Genomic DNA, 6,370 nt, shown 5'->3' with positions numbered 1-6,370 from the left:
ACTTCAATGTATTTTATATTCACATGGTCACTTCCTTTTCCCCCAATAAATGTGTCCAAATCACAGTATTCTCCACAGGTGGTATCAATGCTGCACTTTAGCAAATCAACAATAAGTCCTTGAGTAAGAGAAGGAAAAGACTGGAGTCAAGTAGATGAATCTTACCTCATTAGATAACCAAAACTCATTGCAGCTAATGTAACATGAGTTCAAGTCTGATTGTTTATTGAGGCTGAGATTTGAGTTTGATCCTTTCACTGGAACCCTGTTCCTCTTGCACAGAACAACATTACGGACCAGGTGGGTAGATTAAGCAGTGCAGTCCCAGTTTTAGCTGTAATATTACTTGTTGCCAATATGCCGGCACAAGCAAAAAACAAAAATTCAAAATTTATTCAAAATTAGAAATGTAGCAAGACACCCCAAACAGATGGTACAAGTGACAGTGGGCAGCAAATAAAACTTAGAGTAGGTCGAGCTATTGAAAGAGGGGTTGTAAAAAAGATTGACGTAAATAACGCGCATTCATATAAAACTAGCCCTTGGAGTTCATATTGGCAACAATTCATCAACCATAAACTGAACTGATTACATTGCTTTCAGAGATTATATTTGAGGCAATTTTGGGTCTCAAACAGTTTCTGAAATAGAGTGTGACTCTGATGATAACCAGACTCAGAGAATAAAGACCACATGTTGCAAGGGAATCCCAGCCGACCCAGCTCAGACAGAGTCACAGAGACCACAGTCGTGGTGGCTTTGGTGACTTCCCACAAGATCCAATCAGGCTTCGGGTAGGCAGAAACATGCAAATGGAATATGCTCAACCTAACCATGGTCAACACAGTAATGCTGACAGGGCACTGGGAATATCACACTTAAAACTTTTCTAAATGATTGGTAAGGTGGGAGGGAAATCCTGTAGCTTACAAAGAGATGCATTTCCCTGAGTCTTGTAAAATGTCTTGTATCAGTTAATTCCTCTTCCATTATTAAGGGACCCAAATTAATTTAAATGAACTCAAGGAAAAATTTCTCACAGAGACTCTTGGCCAGGCTTACACTGTCTAACCCCATAACTCATATAGATTGGAGAATGCTGGGTGGCAGGTTTCAGATTCTCAGAGCCAAATTCTGTTCCCAAAAAGGAGGACAAAACAAACGCGGACAATTACTGCTTATCAGTCTACTCTTGATCATCAGCAATGTGGGGAAGGTGTCATTGACAGTGCTATCAAGTGGCACTTACACAGCCTGCTCACTGATGCTCACCTTGGATTCTAGCAGAGCCACTCAGCTCCTGACCTCATTATAGTCTTGGTTCAAACGTGGACAAAAGAGCTGAACTCCCAAGGTGAGGTGAGAGTGACTGTCCTTGACATCAAGGCAGCATTTGACCGAGTGTGGCATCAAGGTGCCCTAGCAAAACTGGAGTCAATGGGAATCATCAGGAAAGCTCTCTGCTTTGGAGTCATACCTAGCACAAAGGAAGATGGTTGTGGTTGTTGGAGGTCAATCATCTCAGTCCCAGGACATCACTGCAGGAATTCTTCAGGGTAGTGTCCTAGGCCCAGCCATCTTCAGCTGCTTCATCAATGACCTTCCTTCCAACATAAGGTCAGAAATGACAATGTTCACTGATGTCCAGCACATTCGCGACTCCTCAAATGCTGAAGCAGTCCATGTCCTTATGCAGAAAGACATGGACAATATCCAGGCTTGGGCTGACAAGTGGCAAGTAACATTTGCGACACACAAGTGTCATCTCCAACAAGAGAGAATCTAACCATTGCCCCTTGATGTTCAACAGTCTTATCATCACTGAATCCCCCACTATCAACATCTTGGGAGTTACCATTGATCAGAAACTGAACAGCCATATAAATACTTTAGCTACAAGAAAAGATCAGAGGCTGGGAATTCTGTGGAGAGTAACTTACCTCCTGACTCCCAAAGCCTGTCCACCATCTACAAGGCACGAGTCAGGAGTGGGATGGAATACTCCCCACTTGCCTGGATGAATGCAGCTCCCACAACACTCAAGAAGCTCAACACCATCCAGGACAAAGCAGCCTGCTTGACTGGCACTCCATCCACCACCTTCAACATTCACCCCTTCCACTACTCACACACAGGGCGGAATCCTCCATATCCACTGGCCTCGGGCATGTTTGGCAGCATGAGTGGACAATATGGCCAGAAGGTCAAAAAACCATTTCACGACGCTATGAAACCAATTTGCGATCGTCCACTCAGCCCTCAATGGCGGGCCGCATTTCCCACCATTGGACATCAGGAACCTCATTGAAAAACATCTGCCTATCATTATAAGGCCAGCCCACTGGACTCATCCCTACGCAGCACACTGCATGCCAATGTGTTTCACAAATGCACATAAGTGACATGCACTTGGTGGGCTACACTTCACTCGGGACTTTGAGGTTTGTTTGCCTACCTTGCTCTGGTCAGCTCTCACAGTCATCAGCGCCAGGCTTCACAGGCAGCACCACATCACTGTTAGGGGGGCTCACAGGCAGGTCTCTACCTACCAGACCAGCGTAAGGTGGGGGTGGCTTTTCAATTTTTGCAGGGCAAGGTCTTGCTTGGGGAAGGGGGAGAAGTGGCCTCAGGCAAGGGAAAGGCTGCAGGGTGAGGGCTGTACTGGGGAAGGGGGGTAATCCAGGGTGTGCGTGGGGGGTACATGTTGATCTGTGCAAGTGGCCTCAGGATGGTGAGGGCTGAGGAGGCAGTCTCCAGAGGAGATGAGGCCGGATCGAGATGCATGGAAAGCTTTGAGAACCCTGAGGGAAGGGAGCTCTTTTTCCATGTGGCAGAGCTTCCCTGAAGTGCAGAACATTTTAGATGGTGCACGGGTGACTATCCAGACCCCAGCCTTCAGGAACAGTAACAGGTTATATTCCATTAGTGCCAAATTGGCAGAGGAGAATAAAACCCAAATAAACTGGCTCAACACAATAACAGCCAAAAGAAATCTTTTGTAGAAGCTAGTTAACATATTTGTCTAAGTGGCTGATCCTCTCACTTACACAAACAATTCAATACATAAATAGCTGATTATTCCATATTATTCATAAAATTAAAAATTTCCCTTTAATGATAATTGTAAAAGAGCCTTTGATACATGACCTCACTTGTGGTCCCAATAAACCCCACAATTACACGCAAATACTGTAAAGATCTATCCTTTGATCTGTGGTTTTATCATTCTGCACCACAGAAGTGAATCTCTGGGGCAAAGTTGAAATTTAGTGTAAGAAATTTATTATCCTACAAGTCATCACTATATCTGTCATTAAATGTTGAATCTTTTCCCTCTGATAATATTGTTTGGTGAGTTCCCAGGGCGAGTGGTTGAGTGAGTTCCTGGAGTCTGGGTTTCAATGGGAACCTATTCGGATTGGAGTCGTCCTATAGCTCTTTGGGATGACCTTGTAACTGATGCTGAGGCACCTGGTTATTGGGCTGATGTGGCTTTATCCTGTTACACAGCAGCTTGATCCACGACTAATCCAGCTTTGCCCTAACTCAGCATGTGCAGTGATTTACACAGAAACATTCGTCTGGGCAGCTCGAGTCCAATGCAAAGTCTTTCTCCATCAAATCTCCTAACATCTTTTATGGCAGGACTTTGAGGAACCTTTCTCAAAGTTGATGAGTAATATGTCTTTTTCAAGATCATATTCATACATTCTGCCCGTGCCACACTTGCACCAGTCCCTTTCACCCATCAGCCCTGCCTTCACTGAGACACACCAGCTCCTGGTCCGGCCACACTTCCAATTTTAAAAATACTAATTTTCGTCCTTTAATTCCTCCATGGCCTCTCTCTTCTCTAACCTCCCCCGGCTGTACAAAACTCTGAGGTACCTTTACTCCTCCAATGCTGGTCTTTAATGCATCTCTGATTTCTACCGCTCCACCATTGGTGGCCTTGCCTTCAGCTGCCAAGGTCTGAAGCCCTGGAATTCCCTTCTTAAACATCTACACATCTCACTTCTCCTTTAGAGACACCCCTTAAAACTTAGCTACTTGGCCTAGCTTTTGGTCAGCTGTTCTAATATCTCCTGATTTGGCTCAGTATCCGTATTTAATTTTCTAACACTCTTTTTCTACTCTAACAGTGCCATATAAATGCAGGCTGTTGTTGGTGTTTGAGAAAGCTAAAACTAAGAATATGACATTTCCAGGGGCATTTGAAGGAAAGTGTGAAGATGAATTGGATTTAGGAACATGTTTCATTGAACAGCAACATCAGCCAGAGAGAGCAGGGAATGAGTGTCGGGAGATGAAATGAGACATGATGGATTTTATGAAAAGTTATAATAGGATAGAAACAGAGAAGGTTATTAGCGCAAAAGGCAGAGCAGAAGTCATTGGTCGGACCATTAGAATGCTGATAGTGACAATGGTGGACAACATAGACTCTGCACACACAGCACAAAATGAAGGGCAGAATCCAGAAGATATACCAACATACCATGCAATCCCCTTCATAGCACACACTGAGAAACAAAGGCAATTCACAAAACCTACTGCCCTCCCAAAATGAGACATCAGCGCTCGAGGCATTGGAACATGGTGCAAAGCACTTTGCATTTTCTATCCTAACCATGTCACTGAACCTGAAAGAAGGTGATTATATACATGTTAACTCATCTCTTCGTAACTCCTGGGTAACTGTTCCTTTTTTTTAAATTAATAAAATTTCCATCTACCCTTGTAACCAATTCAAAAATAACAGTGCATTTTAAGGCTGTGTTTGGAAATAAATTAAAAAGATTATCCAATTAAGAAGTGATGTTATATTTATGATGTTGGAATGCAGTTATCAAGGCTACTTGCAAGATTAGGCATGACCACATTAGTTCTAATAATATATATAGCTTCTGCTTTATTTTTAATAACTGTTTGCTCAGCTATTAATGTACTGCCATATTCTTGGAAAGTTTTGTCTAATCTACAGTCGCTGTTGTATTGTTGCTGTTTAATCTTTTCTCACTTATCTGAGGCATTTGGCAGTCAATCTAGTCATTTAGTGCCCTCTGGTGGAAATAAGATATGACGGCACATTTACTCTCACTGGAGCAACGTATATAATTTTATCTGCAATTATTGAAGTGCCCATCCTGGCGATACATTAAGTGTCGAAACCCAACTTGTATTGCAAGATTACAACCGGGTGTTTGGGGTCGTGTGTGCTCAGTATAGAATCAGTGATATATTTCAGCAACACTATGCATCACCACAAAAGAACAAGAATTACATTAGGCTCATAGCAACAACATTTGTTTGCTCACTTTTTCAGACATGTGTAAATGTTAAAACATTTCAAAAATGCTGCTATTTCCAATAATTGATGTGCTCTCAGCAATAGGTGTCTCCGATGATTGCAGCCTTTAGTAACCATGTCAGGTATTTTAGGCTATTTTACAATATAAACAGAAGGGAATCATACAGCACTGTAATTTTCAGTGTCAACATTGCCAATGTATTCAAGTTTCGTGCAACTCATTTTTTAGCGGCTTTGTTTTCCCCAGTGAAGCTGGGTCCATTAATTTGAAACTTTCAATGTTGCCGTCCAAAACTGAGCTTTCAATTAGGGCAGTCAAGCAATTAACTAACAGCAATTACTTGCACGGTTAAAATTTTTAAACTCAGTTAATCTAGGTTTTAGTTGAATATTAAACTGATACAAACGCTTTATCTCATTCAAGTTTGTCTTTAATGGAAAAGAAAATCTGGCAAGGTGTAAAATGGGCATTTGCTTCACTATCGCCCATTTTGTGCCACCCCAATGCCAAATTCCCCTCTGTTAATGCAGACACGTTACTCGGGCACTACATGGGCACATGGGTAAAATTTGATGGCACTATTTCGTTTTGTGTCAGATTATTCTGGGATCACTGCTGGCTGCAATCAACAGGTACGAGGCCCATTGCATACAAGGAGCCCGAAGCACGTTTAAGGACGGGACTTGAAGATTTGTCAGCACCAGTAGAGCAAATATTGGACACCTTTCAGGTCTGCAGAATATTCCCAAAGCACTTTGTAACGAAGAAATATTTCTAAGTATTGGCCTTGCTGTTACATTGGTAAACACGACAGACTACGTGCACATAGCAAAGTGTAGTGAACAACAGTGAAAGACAAAGCAATCTGTTTTGATGGTGTTGGTTGAAGGACCACATATTGCTCAGAAGATGAGGAAGACTCCCATACTCTTCTTCACACACTGGCATGGGATCTTTCACAAATAGGCAGGCAAAGCCTTGGTTGAATGTTATTTCCCAAAGATAGCAGCTCCCACAGAGTAGCACTCCCGCACTGTAATACTGAAGTATAGGCTTTT

Source organism: Cetorhinus maximus, chromosome 24 (assembly GCF_964194155.1).
Source record: "Cetorhinus maximus chromosome 24, sCetMax3.hap1.1, whole genome shotgun sequence".
Classification (NCBI taxonomy): Eukaryota; Metazoa; Chordata; class Chondrichthyes; order Lamniformes; family Cetorhinidae; genus Cetorhinus; species Cetorhinus maximus.
Note: the sequence above shows the minus strand (reverse complement) of the source record.